This window comes from Eschrichtius robustus, chromosome 19, assembly GCF_028021215.1.
Source record: "Eschrichtius robustus isolate mEscRob2 chromosome 19, mEscRob2.pri, whole genome shotgun sequence".
Lineage (NCBI taxonomy): Eukaryota > Metazoa > Chordata > Mammalia > Artiodactyla > Eschrichtiidae > Eschrichtius > Eschrichtius robustus.
The window spans coordinates 50,869,696-50,892,704 of NC_090842.1; positions in this window are offsets into that span (position 1 = coordinate 50,869,696).

A 23,009-nucleotide genomic window follows, 5' to 3' on the forward strand; every position below is an offset into this window, starting at 1 on the left:
CATTGTCCAGGTTCGCCAACCAGGCTGCTTAACCCAGGCCCTGAGTCTTGAGGGAAGTGATGCAGGCAGGGAGCCCTTAGCTCCAGCTCTGGTGCCCGGATTTGCAAAAGCTGCTACACGATGCCGACGTCTTGGGCCACCTGACTCCGCTCCTTTTCTGAGCCTTGTTTTCCAGCTTTCCCATCCTCTCTAGAGCTGTCTGGGAGGCTTCCAGTAAATTCCTGATGTGCTGATAATCACTAGAGTTAGTTTCACGTGCCTGTTAGCAAGGAATCCTGATGGGTACAGATGGGTATTGTCCCAGGGCACGCTACTAAGCCTAACCAAAAAAGTGCACCTTACATCTCTGTGCAAACACTCACTTTGCCTTCAGAGACCCTACCTTAGCAGGACCAGTGTGCCTCTCTAGGGGTTCAAATGAAGGCCCCAGTGGCTATGAGTTCATTAGTTCAACAACCAGAAGTAAGCCTTGGAATTCATAGTCTTCATGGAGACAGGGCTAGACTCACTCTCTCCAGCACCCTTTCCTAAGCAGGATTCTTAGGTTGTAAGGGTCAGGAGCCATCACACACCAGGATGCCACAATGTAGAATCCTGAGTTTACTTTTTTTATGAGGGTAAAATGTACATAGTGCAACATGTACCATTTTAACCATTTTTAAGGGCCCAGGTCAGGGGCATTAAATACATTCATTGTTGTTCAACCATCACCACCACCCACCTCCAGAATATTTTCATCTTCCCACACTAAAACTCTGTACCCATTAAAGAGTAACTCCCCATCCCCCTCTCCCCCAGCTTCTGGAAACCACCATTCGACTTTCCATCTCTATAAATTTGACAACTCTAGGTGTCTCATATAAATGGAATCATACAGTACTTGTCTTTTTGTGACTGGCTTATTTCTCTTAGCATAGGTTCAACCATGTTGTAGCTTGTGTCAGAATTTCCTTGCCTCTTAAGGCTGAATAATATTCCATTGTAAATCTATACCACATTTTGTTTATCCATTCATCCACTGATGGACACTTGGGTTGCTTCCACCTTTTGGCTATTGTGAATAATGCTGCCATGAACACAGGTGTACAAATATCTGTTCAAGTCCCTGCTTTCAAATCTTTTGGCTGAATTTACTTTTGAAGACTGCCAAATGTAGGTTGCATGGCCTTGTCTTTTTATACAGGTGATTTACATGAATAATGTCTTTCTGAGCGCTTGCTAGGTGCAGGATGCTGTGCCAGATTCAAGAGACACAAAGATGGATAAGCTGAGGGCCTTCTCCAGCACCCACCAGGAAGACAAGAGGCTCCAGGCCAGAAATACCAGGAATAACAACTATGTCACTCCCACGAGGTGCAGACAGGAGTGCCAATAACTCTTCCAGGAGGCCCAGGAGGGAAAGGCCAGTGAGGGTTGGTGGGGCACTGGGAATGGGCCATCAAGGGTACTAGCACACAGAGCAGCATCAGGGACCACCATGGCTAGGTCTACCCATCTTGTGGTCAGAGCCTGTTGGTATCTCGTTAAAAAAGGCCCAAGGAAATTCCCTGGTGGTCCAGTCTTTAGGACTCAGCGCTCTCACTGCCAGGGCCCCAGGTTCAATCCCTGGTTGGGGATCTAATATCCCACAAGCCACACAGCACAGCCAAAAAAAAAAAAAAAAACAGAAAAGTCCAAGACAGGTCTTTCAAAGGCTCCTCCCTTGGGATGGCAAATAAAAGCCCTGTCCCACACTCACACAGCAAGGACGTCACACGAATTCTCAAGGGATGGCAGTGAACCTCTCAGTGCATGTGATATTGGGTAAGTTACTTATTTCAGGATAAGCTTCCTGAGCCCCTGTTACTTCAGTTGAAAACTCATCAAGGGCTTCTCTGGTGGCACAGTGGTTAAGAATCCACCTGCCAATGCAGAGGACACGGGTTCGAGCCCTGGTCCGGGAATATCCCACATGCCGCGGAGCAACTAAGCCTGTGCGCCACTACTACTGAGCCTACACTCTAGAGCCCGCGAGCCACAACTACTGAAGCCCACGCACCTAGAGCCCGTGCTCCGCAGCAAGACAAGCCACCGCAATGAGAAGCCCGCGCACCGCAACAAAGAGTAGCCCCAGCTCGCCGCAACTAGGGAAAGCCCGCGCACAGCAACGAAGACCCAACGCAGCCAAAAATAATAAATAAATTAAATAAATAAATTTATTGAAAAAAAAAGAAAACTCATCGCGTTGTTGTCAGAACTAAATGGGATAATCCACGTAGATCCTGGGCTCAGTCCCTGACCATAGGAACGCCCTCACAGTGTTGACTGTTTCTCCGCAGCCCGTGAGATTCATCTGAACAGGAATCCTCATCACTGCATCTCCACGACCTAGCATAGTGCCTGGCGCTTAGTAGGTGTATAGTAAATTTTTTTTTTTTTATTCTCTAATCTTCAACTTTTAAGCCACAAAGAAAAACAAGACGGGCATAAGTGAATGGGTAGCACAGTGAATACTGTCTCTCGGTAAAAGTCACCCTCCTGGCACACCTCCCTAGCGCTGGAGCTGGAGGCCTGCAAATTGCACTTTCCACACTCCTGTGCTGGCTGGCCCACTTCGGACTAGGCTCTGCGATCTGGAAGCTCTAGAAGAAAAGTAGCAGGCATGAGGGAGGGAGGAGCCATTGCCCCAGCTTTGGAGGCCCCTCCAGCAGAAGTAGCAGCCCCAGCAGTGGAGGAGGGCCAGCAGGGAAGGGGACACCAGCCAAGGCAGTAAAAGTGGCGGCGGCAGAGACCCAGAAAGTACAGGCCTGGCTTCCTCATCAAGCCGCTCGTTTGCAACTGCAGCCGTGCGCAGGAGGGGTTTACTGATTAGACTACAACCGATGCAGTCAACTGATTCTGGAAGCAAGAGTCTAGGGGCACTTCTCCCGGGGTCCCTCTAGATGTGGTGCCTCCTCTCCATCTCTACCCAGCAAAGGTGGTTACAAGGAAGCCCCACCTGAGACACCGACCACTTCATACAGTTGCGCTGGTTGTTCAGTGCACAAAGGTGCCCTGCTAAGGGCACTTATGCAGCTGAGCTCTGCGCACCAAGCCCTGTGTCCAGTGATGCTGTGCTCACCTGCAGGAGGTCTTTTTTTTTTTTTTTTTTAAAGATTGCACAGTTTTATTAATTAATTAATTAATTTATCTTTGGCTTTGTTGGGTCTTCGTTTCTGTGCAAGGGCTTTCTCTAGTTGCGGCGAGCGGGGGCCACCCTTCATCGCAGTGTGCGGGCCTCTCACTATCGCGGCCTCTCTTGTTGCGGAGCACAGGCTCCAGACGCGCAGGCTCAGTAGTTGTGGCTCACGGGCCCAGTTGCTCCGTGGCATGTGGGATCTTCCCAGACCAGGGCTCGAACCCCTGTCCTCTGCATTGGCAGGCAGATTCTCAACCACTGCGCCACCAGGGAAGCCCAGGAGGCCTTTTTTTAACTTATACAGAGGCTGGTGATGATCTTGCTGAGATGCTTCCGGGCCCAAGCGGGTCTGGTGGGGCAGGCTCTTTCCCCAAAACCCCAAAGGCCCTAACCTCCTCTCAGGTAGTCCCCAGGGCTGTTTTCTGGGCTGCCTGGAGCATTTCAGAGGAGAAGAATTTCAGTTAGGATTGATGGGCATTTCCACTCAAGTGGAGGCCAGGCCAGAAGAGAACAGACTCAGGACTCAGCAGAGCTTCTGAAGCTGCCTGGAACTTGGCCTTACATCGCTCAACCCATCCCCAGGCCTCCTTTCCATTTTGTATGACTCTGAGCTGGGTGCAGAGAGAAAACAAGAAGTGACAGCTGCTCTCGTGGGGCTCCTGGACATTGGGGACCCAGCAAGGCACAAATCTCTCTCCATGCCTTCTCCCAGGACGTGACGCACCCAGAAGGCTGCTCCAAGCTCTCCCCAAACCACGTGCTCCCCAGGCCAGGCCTTGATGCTACCAGCTCTTCCCAGGCATCTGTGCCAACACGACATGTCTGAAGGGTTTCAGGTACTCTGATGAATGCAATAAAATGAAGTGAGCCCCCCTCTCAGCCCCCTAACCCTTGTAGAGTTTACCACTTCTTTTCCTGTTGTTCAGAAAAAAACATGGGGGCCGGGAGACCATACCACCCACCAAGTTCACTGGAACCGAGGCATCCTATTCCTGCGGGAGAGTGAGTGCACGTATATGCTTGAAACCCTCCAACAATCCCTCGCCATATGTGTCGATTTAAATGGAAACCTAACGGCAGAGGATTCTGACGACAGTCTGTCACTGACAGCACTACTTCCTCCTGTTAATTTATGTCTTCCGTAATCAAGCTGATGCTTTTTAAAAGGCTCCACCTGTGATGGCACTTTTTTGCCCATACGTTCACATTCAAAGGTCTCCAGCCTGGGCGCTAATAGTCATTTGAAGACACTGCACTCTGCTAGTACTTTATCTTCCTCGCTCTTTACCTGTATTAATTAATTAGTGCTATAAATACAACCAGCACATGACTCTTCTAGAGCTAATCAGTCACTGACTCAGCTCAGGACCTGGAGGGAAATTAGGAAAATTGAATCTTTCAAAAGTTGGACCCATACAAGGCAACTTAGTCGATTCTGGCCTGAGGGTCAGTAGGGACTGACTGATTTAGGCTCCAACTGGGTAGAAAAGCAATTTCCTTAACAGCAAGCCAGCAACCCCGGTTAAGGTGATACTGACTTGTTCCAAATAAAACACAGATGATGTTTTCTTGCAGGTTGAGTGTACTGGCATTATTTGAGGGCCTACTATATGCCTCGTGCTGGGCTATATGGTAGGTGTCGGGGGACAGGCTTAGGCCTTTCCTATGAAATTGTTTTGGTGGTTTCAGCAAAGCCAGAATACAGTCCAGGGTCAGAAACATCAACACCCAAAATCAAGCAAAGGAAATCAGGGCACTTGGAGTTGATGTAAAATAATATAAATTCACCGAGTCATTCAGAAAAATAGTCATTGAACATCTACTATGTGTTGCATGTGAGATACTAGGAATAAGACTCGGTCTCCACTCGAGGGGCTGACAGCCACTGAGACATGAAAACCACAGAAAACCCAGGAATCCACGATACCCAGAATCGAGGGGAGTGGAGGGGTACAACACAGGATATTCTAAACTGCCCAACCCACCTGGTCATTGGTTTGTCTAGGAAAAAGACTGAAGGAGGAAAGTTCTGTTGATTCAACCATGGGCCTTGGGGACTATTCTTACTGCTGGTCCACAACTACCTCTATTGAGTCTGGACCTTACCTCTGAGTTTCTGGGTCCAAATTTGCTTCTGATTCCGTGTTTGGCCCACTGGATCCTGTACACCAACCCTTGACCTCACACTGCAGGCCTCTGCCCTGAGTCTGGCCTCCATCTGGGTCGCGGGTAGATAGGGCACCCTGAACCGCTATGGCCGACCCAAGAGCATCATTTCTCCAGCTCAGTTCTCTTCCACTAACTGCAAAATAAAGAACTCATCCCATCCAGGGTCTCTCCCTGGGCCAGGAGCCACCGGCTGGTATTTATATCTGTGAGTAGAAGCATTACTTTGATCTCCTCTGATTTGCTTTTGGTTTTGCCCACCTTGACAATTAAATCCAGCAATGCTGTTACACACAGGCTCTGGGCTGGGTGCTGGGGGATCAGGGATGAAAGAGCCTGAGACATGAGCCTGACAAAGGAGACAGGCTGCCTGGGGCTCTGACTGGAAGCCCAGACCCTGGGGAGATGCCTGGGTACATAGCAGTGTCAAGTGCACAAGAAGTCCTGAAGGTACAGAGTGGGAGAGATGGACTCGGCCTGCTTCTTCGTGTGGGGAGTGGAGAAAGCAGGCAGGAGGTCAGGAGGCATTTTGGAAGAGGGCCCCTCCCAAGAGGGAGGATTTAGCAGCAACAGGGGAGAAAAGCATCACGGGGCAAGGGAAGCCCGTGGGCAAGGACAGGAATGCACGGGGCATGCGCAGGCTGCCTCCCAGCCCGTCAGGCATCTTCTGACAGTAGTGAAAGCAGAGACAGTTTCCCCTCAGAGCCAGCCTGTAGGGAAATGATCTGCTTGTGTCTCCCGTGCTTTCCCACCCCCTCTTGCAACCCCATGGTCCAGCTCTATTCTGAGGCAGTCCCTCTGCACAGAAAGAGGTGATTTTTCTCCTCGTTTCCTTGCAGCAACAAACCACCCCCAGATATTTTGCTTCTGCTCCTCACTGAAGGGTCCAAAATGTCCAAACGGAGATGCTTTGCCTGCCCACGTAGAAAAGGGAAAGTCCTACAATTGGGCAAAGTCATTCTGAGTGGCTACAGGTTGAAGTCTGTGAAACTGGCAAGAAAAGTACCAATTCCCATTTTCTTAAGATGTTTCACTCAACCCTAACAATGAACCCTCAGGCTGGAGGGGGCCTGGAACACCATCGGGAGCCCATGAGAGGCTCATACTGAGGCTGTCCAGGGACAGATGCCACCACGTGCCAATGGACACTTGCTCATATTTTACCTGCCTGGTGAAAGCCACAGTTTTGCTGGTGCCCAGCCAAGGCCACCTCCGCTTTCAGGAAGGTGACAGATCCTCTGTCAAGGATCTTCCGGAACACCAAGTCACTGCCTGGTGCAGGCGTGGAACCCTACATCCACCAACAGATGGAAATCCTTCTACCTCCTAGCCACTTCCTCTCCTGGCTAAAAAGTCCTTTGTGCCTCCCAGGGGTGCCTCTCAAAGCCACCTACTCCTTCCATCAGTGCCCTTCTCTGAACTTCCAAAGGCAGAGGGGCTTCCCCCAAGATCACCCATGAAATAGCATGAAACTCAGCTCCCCAAATAAATGAATGAGTGAATGAACGAATGAATCATTACACTATACCTCAACCTGCCCTCTCAGAACAGAAGACCTAGAAGAATAATAGACATACAAGATTTAAGCCCAGGATCCTGTACCACTTTAGTAGCATTCAGATCTTGCAACTAAGGAAAGCTAATGATCTGCACCCACTCTTGCGTGAAACAGCAACATTCAAAAAGGAGTGAGCAACATCCAAAAATGTGTAAGCAGAGGCGCAGGGACTATCTGTTCTGTGCCAGAGATATTCTAGCCTTGCGCTACTACCAGCGTGGTCCACGGACCAGCTACATCAGCTTCACCTGGGAGTGGTTAGGAATGCAGAACCTTGTTAGAAACACCTACCCCAGATCTGCTGAACCAGACACTGTACTTTAGCAAGATCCCAGGTGATCCGTGTGCACGTTAAAGTTTGAGAAGTGGCTATTCCCATCACTGGCTGCATATTAGAATCACCTGGGCAAGTTTCGTTTTTAAATACCAATGCAATAGAATACTATTGCATTGCAACAGACATTGTTGCAATGTTGCATTGCAACATATTGCAACAGATTTCCATCTGTTGGTGGATGTAGGGTTCCACGCCTGCCCCCAGGTCCATCTACAAGCAAGTGAATCGGAATCTCTGAGGGTGGGGCCCAGTTACTTGTATTTTTTTTAATTTATTCAAGGGATTCTAATGTGGCCTGAGTGAGAACCGCTGCCCTAGAAGATTCCTGCACTTCATATCCGGCTGGACTTGAGATATTTTCTTTCTCTTCCCTATTGTTATTTTTTTAACAGGTAATATATTTACACAGCTTTTTAAAAATCAACAAACTTGTTATACAGTGAAGACCAAGTCTTCCTCCATCCCTAATCTTCAGTATCCCAATTTCCCCCTCCAAATGCAACCACTGCTACCAGATTTTTATGTCCTTTCAGAGCTTTTCTGTGCCTGGCCAAACATGCCCGTGTATATACACCCTTCTTCTTTATATACACAGTTGTGTCAAACTACACATACTGTACTGCATCTTGCTCTTTTCACTTAGTATATCTTAGAGATTGTTCCATAGCAGTAAACATAATTCTGTCTCATTGTTTTTGACAGTGACGTAGTATTCTATTGCATGAATATAACAATTTATTAATGTCTCCAATGGATGGACATCCAGGTTGTTTCTAATTTTTTGCTAATACAAACCATCTGCAGTGAACAATACATAAAATAACACCCACTGCAGTCACTCCTTCCCTCTTTTTCTAACATTATTTTTTTTCATAGCACATGTCAGCATCCCCTCAGGGTGACCATATCATTTATCATGCAGACCGGGACACTTCCAAGAGCAGAAGCGGGTGCTATTGACAGTTATAATGAGGACATAAATGTGACCATCCCAGGCAACTGGGATGCATGGTCTTCCTACCTGACTTACTACGTATGCGTTACTTGCGTGTTTTGTTTATCATCTGCCTAGAATATAAGCTCCTGGAGGGTAAAAGCTAGTCTGTTTTGTTCACTGCTGTTTCTCCACTGCCTAGAACAGGACCTGGAATGCAGCAAGAGCTCATTAAATATGTGGAGAATGAATAAATGAATAATAATAAATAAATATTTTGAATAGTCATCACTGGCACATGTGTGAGTATATCTTTAGAATAAATTCCTAGAAGATGAGTAACTGTGTCAAAGGGTATGTGCATCTTATAATTGGGTGGATGTGACTGTCTTGTACTCCATGGAGTAGGTACTAATTAACACTCCCACCAACACTGACAGTGGAACCACTCTGCCCCTCTTGATCCTCATGGCAGCAGCTGGGTGCGCATGTGTGTGCACAAATACACGTGCACGTGCGCATCTGTATACTCAATGTCCCCCCCATACAGAGACCCGCTGCTACAGCACAGCCATGGCCATGGCCAAGCACGGAACATTCTGACTTCGCAAAGGCACACGTTTTGGTGCAGAAGTAGGTGAGGAAGAGGCCCTCCTCACATCAGCTGACAAGGGTGTGTGATGCATCCTCTCTTCTCCCCGCTACTCCCCAGACAGGATCAACATTTGCAAATTACCTTCCAGGCCCCTGACTATCAGAGACAGCATGACAGCACCTAGCTCAGGCCTGGCTCAATAAATGTTTAATTAATTAATTAATCAATAAGCCAAATCAAAGATTAGGTTGATTATCTAGATCTTTTTATCTATACAACGCTAGGCAACCGGTTAATTGCTTTTTCTTCTTTATTTTTTTCAAGCTTTATCCTGAAATGACAATATGTTTTGGAATTACGCAGATATAGCCTCAGAGGTCAAAACCCTGAGCAGACTGCTGCAGAAGCAATAGTCATTATCCTAGAAGTCAGTGTCCTAATGTTACCCTAGTGCTGAGGTATAGAATACCCTGGCTTATGATAGGATAGCTAAAATCCGCAAATATGGTTCCGCGAAAATAAAAAGCTAAACTCAGAAAACCGACTTCAGCACTATTTTCCCCACTGTGGATGTCCATACATATGCTGATCATAAAGACAAAGGAATGTGTTATTGCATAACAGTCTTAATTGTGCCTCTCCCTGTGGGATTCCGTCAGAATCTCGGCATGGCGTAGCGCTGTAAGAAAATAGCATGGGTAAAGTGTAGGAAAGTGAAAACCTGGTAATCAAATAACCACAATGAGGAGAAATGCTATGTGGTTCCTGTGTTTAATAAGCTTCCCATGGATTGTGGAGATTTCCAGGAAACCCCATCCAGTAGTCTCATGGAGCCCCACGTTAGGTTCCATAAGTGTCTTCATATATTCAATTAAGAGTTCTAAATTATCTGCCTTAGTTTCACTTATAGATCACAAGATGCTGAGATTTTTGCGCTGTTTATTTTTAGCTATAATTATTAGACTAGGCCTTTCTGGCTATTAATCTCAGTGGAATTGTGTTCTGGGTGGATTTGGGGCAAAATAAAGTAATGGTGTCCCGAGGCCCTTATCTGTCCATGGCCACAACCAGGCACCCAGGGCAGAAACATCCAGAACCTGCCACTTCTCTGTCACCGGCAGCAGCTTGGCCCAAACAGGCCCAGGACCTCAGGAAGGGGCAGAACTCAGAGCAGGAAATCCTAGCAGGTTCGATTCAACTGGAAATTTCGGATCACTCCCAGGAGCTGAAAAAAATAATTCACAAAAGCATCTTCCCCTTACTTTCTAAAGATTTGCCTTTGATTTTTTAAAAAGCTCTTTTGGGTTGAGTTAGAGCACTCACTCACACATTCGTCTGGGAGCGGTGATCTGGCAGCAGCCCATGCCTCAGAGACTGCCAGGAGGACTCCAGTGGCTGGTTGAGGCCTCGGATTCCTCGCAGTCTGAGCCTGAGCGCAGAGACGCGTGATCCCGACCATAAGCGCTGCCTTCACAGGCTGTCGGGGAGTGTGAACCTGGGACAGCAGAGCTGGCTGGCAGCCCTGCAGTGGCCACTTCCTCCTCCACCCACAGTGAGTCGATAGCTGTGGCTTCAGAACTTCCCTCTTTTCAATGCTGTTAACACACGTGCAGCCACACACTGTATACATGTTAAGTCCATAAAGACACATGTCAATGCACACTTCTGTCACATGTTGATCTTCATGGTCAACTCAACATCTTTAAATGATGCAACTCACCATTCAGGAGTGGCAACCCGGGCCTGGCTAAAGACTGATGTCCACTGGCTCTCAAGGGGTCCAAGGTCCAATCAAGGTCTACCAAGGCTTCAGGGACTGTAGTCTGGGGACCTGGCAACCATGCAGGGACATTTGTGCCTTCTTCAAGCCTGAATCACCTGTGAGGGGACATGCATCCAGGGTCTGAATGATAGACTATGTATCAGAAAGCACGGAAGTGGTGTCCAGAGGGGCAGCACCTTGAGGTGTGGACCCCAGAGCAGGCACTGCTCCTCCTGGGGGACCCACATTTTCTTCCACGACTCATCTTCCAGCAAGTGCCATGGTACGACCTCTTAACAGATGGCAGCTCTGAACAACTCGGTTCCAAATTGCCTGTGTCTGTCTGTTTTTAAAAGAAGAGGAAGAACTTTCTTTCCTGGGGGCTCTCACTATGAGCCATGTGGGTCCTTAGCAGCAGGCAGGCTTGGGTTCAGTCTCTGGCTCCGCCATCAATGGCTGGGTGACCTCCAGCCAGTATCAGAACCCCTCAGACCTTTGCTTTGTTAATCTTTAAAATGGGGATGATAGCATCCACACCCTGGGGTTCATTGTGGAGGATTAAAGATAAGATAATAAAACACTTTGCACCCAATAGGAGTGTGGCATGTAGAGGGGGAGGCGGGGGCCATGGTCACCCCCTGCGTAGGAAAACTCAATCTACATGTGGTCTTTCCTCTGCTGCAGGGTAAACTTCCCCAGACCCTCCAGGAAACAGAGATCAGATCACTGTGCTTCTATATAAAGGAGCATAGCTTTGGGATTGACCACAGGAAAGAAGAGTCGAGGATGCTTGGAGTGGGAATGGGTGACAGAGTGGTATGTGGGCAGGAAGCAGAGGCCTGGCTTAAGGGAAAAGAGAGGAAAACCTTGTGATAAGCAGGCCCTCCCACACCCCTGATAGAAGAGAGAGGAATTGCTGGGTGACACCGGAGGGATGATACTGAGACACCTAGGAGCCTCACCAGGCAGAGTCCTCACCAGCAGGTCCCCACCCCACGATCTTCACGCCCAAATGATGTGTCTTCAGTAGTAGACACCTCCACCCCCCCCACACACACACAGTCACCAAGAGGGTGGGGACCAGCAAGTAACCAGCCAGCTCCCCCTAAAGAACAACTCCCTGCAGTATCTTCTAAGACTACTGTAAAACCAAAGGAGACCCTTGGGCACCTAGCAGGGTCATGGGGAGGAGCCCCACCCACGCGTGGGTATGAAGAGAGAGGACTTTGGCATACCAACGGGGGTGGGGGGCAGTCACACCTTGTCACAAAGGCAGTGGAGAATGTGGTCCATCATTATCATCGTTCTGGTCCAGGAGGTCAGATACACAACAGGGAAGTTGCCAATAAGCTTCCCTGAGCAGAAAAGAGAGATTGAAAGAGGCCCCTGGGAAGCCAGCTTAAGAGTCTCCACGATGTGATAGGAATACAGGACAAGAGGGAAATGTTTCATTTCAGATTTTCTCCTGGAGAAAAACTTGATCTGTTTAGAGGAAATACTTTGATAAGCTGCCTGTGGTTTGGGGGTAGAACTCCAGGAGCATGCTCAGGTAATAAAGATGGCTAGCACACTGCCCTCTAAAGCGTATCCTGTCAACTGGAGAATGCTTTGTTGCATTGGATTTGGGTTTGTGAGTTTGAGGGTAGGACTGAGGAAAGATCTGAGCAGTCTGGCATAAAGAGGAGAGAAATTTTGGATCCTGATATGATGAAGAGCCAGGTGCTGGGCACTGCACGTAGGACAATTGGGAATGACCAACAGTGGTCATTGGTAACCAGAACTTTCTATTGAGGATGCTAGAAGGTCATCGTGCTATGACTCTCTCTGCCATCCCAGTGCTCATGAGTGCCTTTGGGGGTAAGGACTTGTGGAGTGCAAGGGCCATGTCCAAGTCGACATGTGAGCAAAACACAAGCCCAGGGATGAGGTAGAGCTGGCATCAGGGCTGCAGAGAGAACACAGGGTAGGAGACAGAGGCTTGTGTGCAGGTACAGCTCTGTAGCTAATGATTTTTGAGACCCTAGAAAAGCTCCTTCCCCCTCTGGGCTTTATTTACTCAACCCTAAAATGGGCTCATGGCCTTCCAGCCCTAACATTCTATGACTGAGATTTTAGTTCAACCCTCTCCACAATACACCGGGGGATGGTGGTGGCTATTAGCAGAGCATTTGTGCATTTATATGGAATGTGTTTGCTGCCACCATGACATAATGAATTTTCTCACAAATTACATGTGCAAAGAACTGCTCAGATTGAACTGTAAGATCACTTCAGATGCACTATGGATTTTCATTATTTTTGTTTTCTCCATCCCTGAGTTCCCTGCAGCCATCACCCCATTTGATTTTACCCAGCAGAAAAATCTCTGCCTCCTCTTTCTAATAATCAGTTCATAAAACCTAGAACTTGGGAGTCTGAGGAAATAGCCTGCTTTGGATAGAATGTTTATCCTTCCAGAGGGATGATGGTTTCTGACCTCCTAGGGCCAGTAGGAATTTCTCTGGCTAGAGCAGTAGGTATCCTTCAGTGGCAATGTGAAGGGCCAGTCATGTATACATATCTACTCTTCTTATAAATTTTTTTTAAAAAAGCAACTTATATTATGAAAAATTATCCTGCTAAAGCACAAGTGCTTTTTTGCCTCTACCGTGGCTGTCCACCTGGGAGTGCTGGGCAGCCCTTCTCCATGGAAGCTCTTCCAGTGCCCACTTTCCCACCCTTTGCACCTTGTTTCCTTGCAGTGACTGAGCTGTGCAGCTTCTAGGCAGCACCAGTTCCCCAGAAGGGCAAGCAAGCTGGTTTTCCAGCAAAGGGGGCCTCTCCTGACTTTGCAAGGGCCGTCCAAGGGACTAAGATCCCTCGAGTGTGTTTTTCAGCATTTCCCCTGTGATTCATTGTCATCCTAGGACAGATTAGTTCTGCATACAAACACTGGGATATTAACATTGGACACTGCTCTGATATTGAGGAACAGTCACAGATGGCTTTGCATGAAATGACTTCAATGACAGAGCAACAAGATGCACAACTCCAAGGCTATTTTTTGTAAAGAATAAAAAGTAAAACTGGGGACTTCCCTGGTGGCACAGTGGTTAAGAATCCGCCTGCCAATGCAGGGGACACGGGTTCGATCCCTGGTCTGGGAAGATCCCACATGTCATGGAGCAACTAAGCCCAGGCGCCACAACTACTGAGCCCATGCTCTAGAGCCCATGAGCCACAACTACTGAGCCCACGCGCCACAACTACTGAAGCCCGTGAGCCCTGGAGCCCGCATGCTGTAACTACTGAAGCTCATGCACCTAGAGCTCGTGCTCCGCAACAAGAGAAGCCACCACAATGAGAAGCCGGCACACTGCAACAAAGAGTAGCCCCCACTTGCCACAACTAGAGAAAGTCTGCACGTAGCAACGAAGACCCAACACAGCCGGTGGGGACAAAGTAAAACTGGAAGGACTGGCTCAGCTAAAAACTTACAGGAGAGTGGGATATAAATCAACAGGCCATTGTGGAGAAAAAGACCACAAAGAAAGAGAACTCAAGGCCTTAATGTGTTGGCCTTGGGGACTGGAGATGACTAATTCATTCACTGGGTGTACAAAGGCTCAGGCACTGTCCTAGGTGCTGAATTTCTACACAGCCAAGAACATCAACAAGGTCCCTGCTCTCCTGGCACTTACATTCTAGTAAAGGAAGACCAACAATTAAGTTGTAAATATATCATAGACAAGATGACTCAGAAAATTGTAAATGCTGTGACAAAAACAAAACAGGATGGAGTGATTGAGAGACCTGACAAGTCGAAAAGGCCTCTAGTGTAGCCTGAGTGGTTAGCGAAGGTCTCTCTGCAGAGGTGACATTTAATAAGAGACCTGCAGGCTGAGATCAAGCTAGCCATGCAAAGATCAGAAAAAGAACATTCTGAGCATCCATAACAGCCTGTGAAAAGGTCCATCAGTGACTTTGGGGCAGAAAGGAGGTCTGCATGGCTAAAGCACAGGGGGAGAAAGGTACCAGACAAAATTGGTAAGAGGAAGGAGCCTTGACAAGAAATTTGGGTTTTATTCTAAGGGCATCAGGAAACCCTGAGGGATTTTAAGCAGAGCAGTGATAGGAACTGACTTTTGCTTTTTAAAGATGACTCTGGCCACTGTCCGGAAAGTGGATTCCAGGGGGCAGGTGTGGCAGCTGGGAGACTAAAGAGGAAGTTCTCACAGACGCTAGGTAAGTGATGATGGTGACCTGGAATGATGGCAGTAGAGGTGGAAAGAAGTAGCTGGACTTGGGATTTTTTTTAAGATTGAGCCAACAAGACTTGTTAATGGGTTACGTGGGAGGCATAGAAACAAAGAAATTCAGGGTGACTTCTGGAGTTTTTTGGCTTAAACAACTCTTTGATGGAAATGAGTTATCAGTGCGTCAGGAGTAATGATAAACCCTGTCCCATCATTCTTTGGAGAGAGGCAAGGGGTTTTTGTTTGTTTGTTTGTTTGTTTTTGTTGTTTTTGGAGTTTAGGAGCCAACTCATAAGAAATATAAGTGCCAGTAGCACTCAACTCCGCAAATGTTTTAGCTTTTGTTTGCACATGATGATTTTTCCCCTACTTTTTCAGAAAAACAAATGCTGAGCAGAGGTTAGGAACAAATCTTGGCATAAATGTAAACATCCACTCTGTGGAGACTCAACCAAAGGCAGGTCCTTTCTCTGTCAGATATGTGTTTGTTTCTAATGTGCAAAGGGCAGGAGAGGCCTTAACTCAACTGTTTGGTGGGGGATCCAGACTTTATACTTATGCCAGTGCATCTTAAAGCCAACTTCACAGAGTGTCTTTGTTGAGGATTCTAGTGTATTTGGTGGAAGTGTGTGAGCAAAAATAAACTGAGGGTTCAGAGGAGGAATGAGATTTTAGAAGAGGCAAAATATCTAAGAAGAGAAACTGCCAACAGATTCGAGGGGATCGATTGGCTGCCCAGTAGCAAATATCACTTCTGTGATTCCTGTGAAGGAATCACGTGACTATTTTCAAGTACATTAGCTTGCTGTGTGGATGGCCTCTAATGAGACACGGTTTCTAGCCAGTTAGATTTCACAGTGCTCAGTGCCAGCTCGGTGATTTGTTTTGCATGAAACACTGCAGCCTGTTAACCTGGTGAGTTACAGTTCTAGGTGGGCTGCCAGAATCCCTCACAGCACTTAAACACTTTTTTCTTAAAATAAAAAGAAGATTGTCACAGTGATCATGATGATGATGATAAAGAAAATGAGTTCAATCAGGTTACCATCTTGAAATCTTGAATTCATCTTGCTAAAATGACCCAGATAATGGGCCTTTTCTTAATCTTTTCTGGATCATTCCAGGGAAGAGCTCAATCCATTTTTCAACCTTTCTCTGCCCTCTGCTCTTGTTGGGAAAACTAGGCCTGTCTATTTCTTTCCTTTCAGGCTCAAGATAATTTAGAGTCCTGAAAGAAGCAGTACACTTTGGGAGTTTGGCCTAGGGCAGACTGAACCTGAGGAGTAAGAATTTAGGACCAAAGGCATCAGACTTCATTCATCTCAACTGTAAATGGAAAAGTCCTCCTGTGTGTGACAACACCAGGAAAGTAGGTATTTTCTTCTTTAGAGGACTGAAAAAGAACCATCCCCAGCAGAAGTCTGTGCATGTGCTCTCTCTTATTGACTCAGATGAACTTAAAACCTTGGGCTGAGCCAAGTCTGATCTCTGAGCATGCTCACTGAGCTGCATTAGAGTTTGCCACTTACCTTGAAAAGTCTGTGGTTACCCTCTCCATGTTCCTCCTCTTCTTTCCAGAACAGAAGGGAAAAGGGTGTGCCAGCTTTGATACCAGGAAGTTTTCAGAAATGCATGTCCCTGCTCCCTTTACAAGGGGACATTTGATGGGTAGAATAGCTCACTTCCAAACTTCCCTCCCACAAGGTCAGGGCAAGACGACTCTGGTGGTCACAGTCTCAATGGAGGGTGAACCTTGGTTTGCTGAGGTTCAGCTGCAACTGCTACCTCAATGAAAACTGCACAGAGCTAATCAGAACATCCGGCTGCTGACAGGAGATGATGAAAGCTACCTTCCATCAATGTATGAAATTAAATGACAATTTTAAAAAGTTTAATTAAAGATAATACAAACAGATGGAGAGATATACCATGTTCTTGGATTGGAAGAATCAACATTGTGAAAATGACTATACTACCCAAAGCAATCTACAGATTCAATGCAATCCCAATCAAACTACCAAGGGCATTTTTCACAGAACTAGAACCAAAAATTTCACAATTTGTATGGAAACACAAAAGACCCTGAATAGCCAAAGCAATCTTGAGAAAGAAAAATGCAGCTGGAGGAATCAGGCTCCTGGACTTCAGACTATACTACAAAGCTACAGTAATCAAGACAGTATGATACTGGCACAAAAACAGAGATATAGATCAATGGAACAGGATAGAAAGCCCAGAGATAAACCCACGCACATATGGTCAGCTTATTTTTGATAAAGGAGGCAAGAATATACAATGGAGAAAAGAGAGCCTCTTCAGTAAGTGGTGCTGGGAAAACTGGACAGCTACATGTAAAAGAATGAAATTAGAACACTTCCTAACACCACACACAAAAATAAACTCAAAATGGATTAAGGACCTAAATGTTAGGCCAGACACTATCAAACTCTTAGAGGAAAACATAGGCAGAACACTCTATGACATAAATCACAGCAAGATCCTTTTGACCCACCTCTTAGAGAAATGGAAATAAAAACAAAAATAAACAAGTGGGACCTAATGAAACTTAAAACTTCTGCACAGCGAAGGAAACCATAAACAAGATGAAGACAACCCTCAGAATGGGAGAAAATATTTGCAAACAAAGCAATTGACAAAGGATTACTCTCCAAAATATATAAGCAGCTCATGTAGCTCAATAACATAAAAACAAACAACCCAATCCAAAAATGGGCAGAAGACCTAAATAGACATTTCTCCAAAGAAGATATACAGATTGCCAACAAACACATGAAAGGATGCTCAACATCACTAATCATTAGAGAAATGCAAATCAAAACTACAGTGAGGTATCACCTCACACCAGTCAGAATGGCCATCATCAAAAAATCTACAAACAATAAATGCTGGAGAGGGTGTGGAGAAAGGGGGACCCTCCTGCACTGTTGGTGGGATTGTAAGTTGATACAGCCACTATGGAGAACAGTATGGAGGTTCCTTAAAAAACTAAAAATAGAACTACCATACGACCCAGCAATCCCATTACTGGGCATATACCCTGAGAAAGCCATAATTCAAAAAGAGTCATGTACCACAATATTCATTGCAGCTCTATTTACAATAGCCAGGACATGGAAGCAACCTAAGTGTCCATCGACAGATGAATGGATAAAGAAGATGTGGCACATATATACAATGGATATTACTCAGCCATAAAAAGAAAAGAAATTCAGTTATTTGTAGTGAGGTGGGTGGACCTAGACTCTGTCATACAGAGTGAAGTAAGTCAGAAGGAGAAAAACAAATACCATATGCTAACACATATATATGGAATCTAAGGGAAAAAAAAAAAAAAACGGTCATGAAGAACCTAGTGGCAAGATGGGAATAAAGACACAGACCTACTAGAGAATGGACTTGAGGATATGGGGAGGGGGAAGGGTAAGCTGTGACAAAGTGAGAGAGTGGCATGGACATATATACACTACCAAACGTAAAATAGATAGCTAGTGGGAAGCAACTGCATAGCACAGGGAGATCAGCTCTGTGCTTTGTGACCACCTAGAGGGGTGGGATAGGGAGGGTGGGGGGGAGACGCAAGAAAGAGGGAGGGGATATGTGGATATGTGTATGCACATAGCTGATTCACTTTGTTATACAGCAGAAACTAACACAACATTGTAAAACAATTATACTCTAATAAAGATGTTAAAAAAAAAAGGTTTGGGTGGCAATAACATGGTTTTGACTCATGATGAGAAGGAAAGGCTTTCTTAGCTTAGAGGAGAAGTCAGGAAAGAATGTGAGTGCACACATATGCACATGTGTTTGTGAGTGTTATGTGCATAAGTGTACATGAGTGTGTGTGTCTGAGTATGTGTGTGGGTGCAAGAGACACTCCCTCAAAGTACCAGAAGCCAAACTGTCCACTGATTTTCTTTTTTTTTTTTTAATAAATTTATTTATTTTATTTATTTATTTTTGACTGTGTTGGGTCTTTGTTGCCGCACACGGGCTTTCTCTGGTTGCGGTGCGTGAGCTTCTCATTGCGGTGGCTTCTCTTGTTGTGGGGCACTAGGAGCACGGGCTTCAGTAGTTGCGGCTCGCGGGCTCTAGAGTGCAGGCCCAGCCGTTGTGGCGCACGGGCTTAGTTGCTCTGCGGCATGTGGGATCTTCCTGGACCAGGGCTGGAACCCATGACCCCTGCATTGACAGGAGGATTCTTAACCACTGCGCCACCAGGGAAGCCCTCCATTGGTTTTCTGACAAGCTGTATGGTCCCTCTCAACTACCAAAAACAGAAAGATGACTATAAGCTGACAAATATTGTCAGGAGGCTTGGGAAGTGTACACCAGGCCACCCTGAGCATCTGATTCAATGCACATTGGCAACTGATCACAGTGGAACTTCTGCTCCTGGCCCTGTGGCCCTGTAGGCCAAGGCCAGAAGTTGCAGGGCTCATTGGTTTCACACCAACATGGGCACATTGAAAGGTTGTGCCCTGGAGAGCCATGAATTGCTTTTACGTGTTTTGTGATCTAAACTTTGTGGTCTAATATTTCAAGCAAATACAGTCACTTTCCAAAAGAGGGTATTTCTCCTGTGCCTCTCTCAAAGAACCCAGTGTGAGAAAGCCATGTGGGACTTTTGTTTGGTGATGTGTTTGTGAGGTGCTTCCATAACAAGTAAATAAGCTTTATCAAGGCAATATGTGGCTTTGTGACAACTGACAGACAAGAGTTGCTCTAGAATCCAATACAGACAGAGGATTGGGTTATGGCCAAACTCTCAGCTCCAAGAGGGTGAAACACATATCAGCACACAAAGGAGCAGGCAGAAGGCAGGTCCATTCTGAACTATATAAAGACATGCAGCTGTTAGTGCAATTCACAGAACTTGTCTTGTTAGACAATTTTACACAAACATTTTCCAACATATTCAATCAGCCCCCTCAAATTGACACTGTCACCAAAATTCAATCAATACTTCTTGTGAGAGAGGAATAGTATCTTATCTAATAATCAACTTATCTGAGATTCACAATGCTGGTTGCCATTACCAAAAGGCATTTCTCTATTATTTACATTTAACTATACATTACTTTGACCTTTGTATCAGTTGCACTGAGATAAAATGTGAGCTTCTAATTTAATTTTGTTTTGGATTTCCTTTGACATATCTATTTATGCCGATTGCCCAGGAGGAAAAGACCATCAGTAATAATAACAGTTATGGAAAATACTTATTGAGCACTTCTACCATGCAGACTCTGGGCTTGAGCCATCACCGAGATTGTCTACTTTAATCTTCGGGCAAATCTACAAGGGAGCCGTGATTGATATTTCCATTTTAGGGCTGATGAACCGAGGCTGAGACATTAACTGTCTTACTCCCGGGATTGACCCAGGCAGTCTGGCTTGAGAGGTCTCCTCCTAACCACTGCATGACTCCACTTCTTAGAGGTGTGAATCATTCCAAAAGGAGATGCCCAAGACTCCTTTACACTCTGAGTTAGCAAAGAATCAGAGGGCCATGCAGATGCCATGCAACTAACAGATGACCCAGGCTCTGAATAAGGTCCAAGTCACTTCTGTTTACTGTTCTCTGTGCTTCAGTTTCCTTCTGTCTAAGATGTTTGCCCCTCCCCTAGGAGTATCATCCAAGAGATGGAGTAGCAGTCCATTACATTCTTCAGACAAAAGGCATTTTCTGAGTGAGATAAAAGGGAAGAAAAGGAACACGTGGATATGTATGACATGTGGATGAAGAGTGCCTGTGTAAAAATCCCAGCTCATCATCTATTAACTGATAAGTGTCCTGATAAGGGTCAATTCTCTGCACCTCTGTTTTCTCATCTGTAATACAGGGATGGTCATAATTCCTCTGCAACATGAGGTTAGGGAGAGGGTTATAAGAAACAGCTCATGTAAAGCACTCACCACACGCCTGGTACAGAGTAAGTGTTCAGTTCTGTTATGTGAGCCATGATCACCTGCCATGACCCCCATCACTACACCCTACATGGCGCATGCTCTGAGACTTTGCTTATACACCTTCCTTCTCCACTGCACTGTGAGTTCCTCGGGGCCTGAGTTGTGTTCATTCATCTTAGGATCTCCAACCGTCAACACAGTTCCCAGCCCATAGCTGGCACTCGTGGATGTCTGCTGAGTGAGTGAACAATTGCATATATGCACTTACTCCAAGGCCAGCTCACCGAACAGACAAAAGAACTGAAGCTCAGAGATGCCAAGCCACTAACTGAGACCACAGAACTTGATGGTGGCAGAGCTGGAAGGGGGATGCAAGCTTCCTGACTTCCCGTCCAATGTCTTCACGTTACAGCAGAGTGCCTTAACTTTGCATTTTCTGAAAAACGTTTAATCAAGACCAAGGCCAAAGTGATAACCAGAACATCATTAATATTATCAAACTAGGGACACGTTCAGAATCCATTTTTCCAAATTCCTATAACTTACATGTCAGCAATCCATCCCATAAAATGCAAAAAAAAAAAAAAGTCGCAAAAATAGAGGCCTAAACATTTTTAGTGTCTTGCATCTTAAGTAATTACACAGCAATACTATGATAATCTAATAGCAATTGACAAGACAAAAATGCATAGTAATCATGTATTGTACCTGATATAAGCAATATTACATCACCTAATACCCTGCCTTTTACACAACTATTTCATTACTTGGAAGCTCCCTGGTAATGAATATGCTATTAAGCAGGGTTTTTTTAATTTGCATGTCTCTCTTATAGAGATTCTTCGATAAGTTTTTCAGACTTCCTTCATAAATAAGTTTCATTATTCCTCGTTATTTAAAAAAAACCCACATTCTCCTTTCCTGAAAGGATACGATATATTAGATGACCCTCCTATATAAAATCATAAATGAAAAAGGACCAGACAACCTTCAGGAAAATAAGTTATCAGACAATAGGACACTAAATGCAGTTGGGCAGATATAAGGCATTATGGTATAGTTAAAAGTCTGCAAAAAGAATATTTTACAATGTAAAGAATCAAAAGAGAATTTAGTTTTACTACAGCGCAAGACAAATCCCAGCTTTTCTACAATTTATCACCGATTTCTTCATTTTGTTGTTTTAAACATGCTTTTAAGACATACTGGATAACTAGTAAAAATTGTATACAATGCAAATGACATTTCATATAAGTTTTATTGACTTAATGCTCTGATAATAAAATTATAACAATCAGTGTTATTCTGATTTATTGCAATTTTTACTTTCACTTTGTAATGGACTTGGTGCCTCACAGAATTGAATGTAATGTTGCTGCCACCTCAAGGTCACTCACTGAAAATGAGACGGCTCACTTCGGTCTAATGCACTAAAGCACGTGAGTAACTGAGGGCTTTATGGATGAAAATATCACATTGTGGTCACATCACAGTAAATCTAAACTTTTATTTGCAATGAAACAATGGGTTTTATATGCAATTTGCAATGAAAACATACTCCAGTAATGCTAGGACGGCATGGTGAGTACCAGGTCTGTGAGAAGAAAGGCTCTTATATCACAGTCCAGGGGAAGAAATGTCAATCCATCAAACTAAAGAGCCATCTGTGCATAACTGGCATATTGACAGGGCATAATCCAGATACAGTGGTTTCTTTAGAAAAAGAAATAGTCCCTGAGTTTATTTTTCTTTCATAAGGCTCACTTGGCTCTTTTCCTCTCCTTCTTAAATCTTTCCCAGTTGGTGACCTCTCTGAACCTGACTCTCTTCCAAATGGATTTATCGAAACTACCCTTAACACGAACGAACAGTTTACAGAGAAGGAAATGCCAAGGAGCCGACTCACTCAAAGAGATACATGTTTTGCCTAACAGATTGTCAAAGATCAACTTTTGATCCCACTGGTTTGGCAAGGTGGTACTGTAAATTAGAAAAGAGGGAAATGTGGTGATATTTTTCCAATTTTAAAATGCATATACCCTCTGACCAGCAATCTCATATCTAAAGATTTGTTTTTCAGATATATACATACAAGTGCACCAAATGTCTGTACAAGGAAATGTATTACAGCCAAAGATTGGAAACAAACTAAATGTCCATCAACAGAAGACTTGTAAATTACAGTAAGTGCATAAAATGGAATACTGTGCAGCCTTTGAAATCAACAAGGCAGATTTCTACGAACCAATATGGCACAATCTCCAAGATCATGTGGGGAAGCAGGCGGAAAAAAGCAATGTGCAAAACAGTGTATACAGTATGCTTTGGATG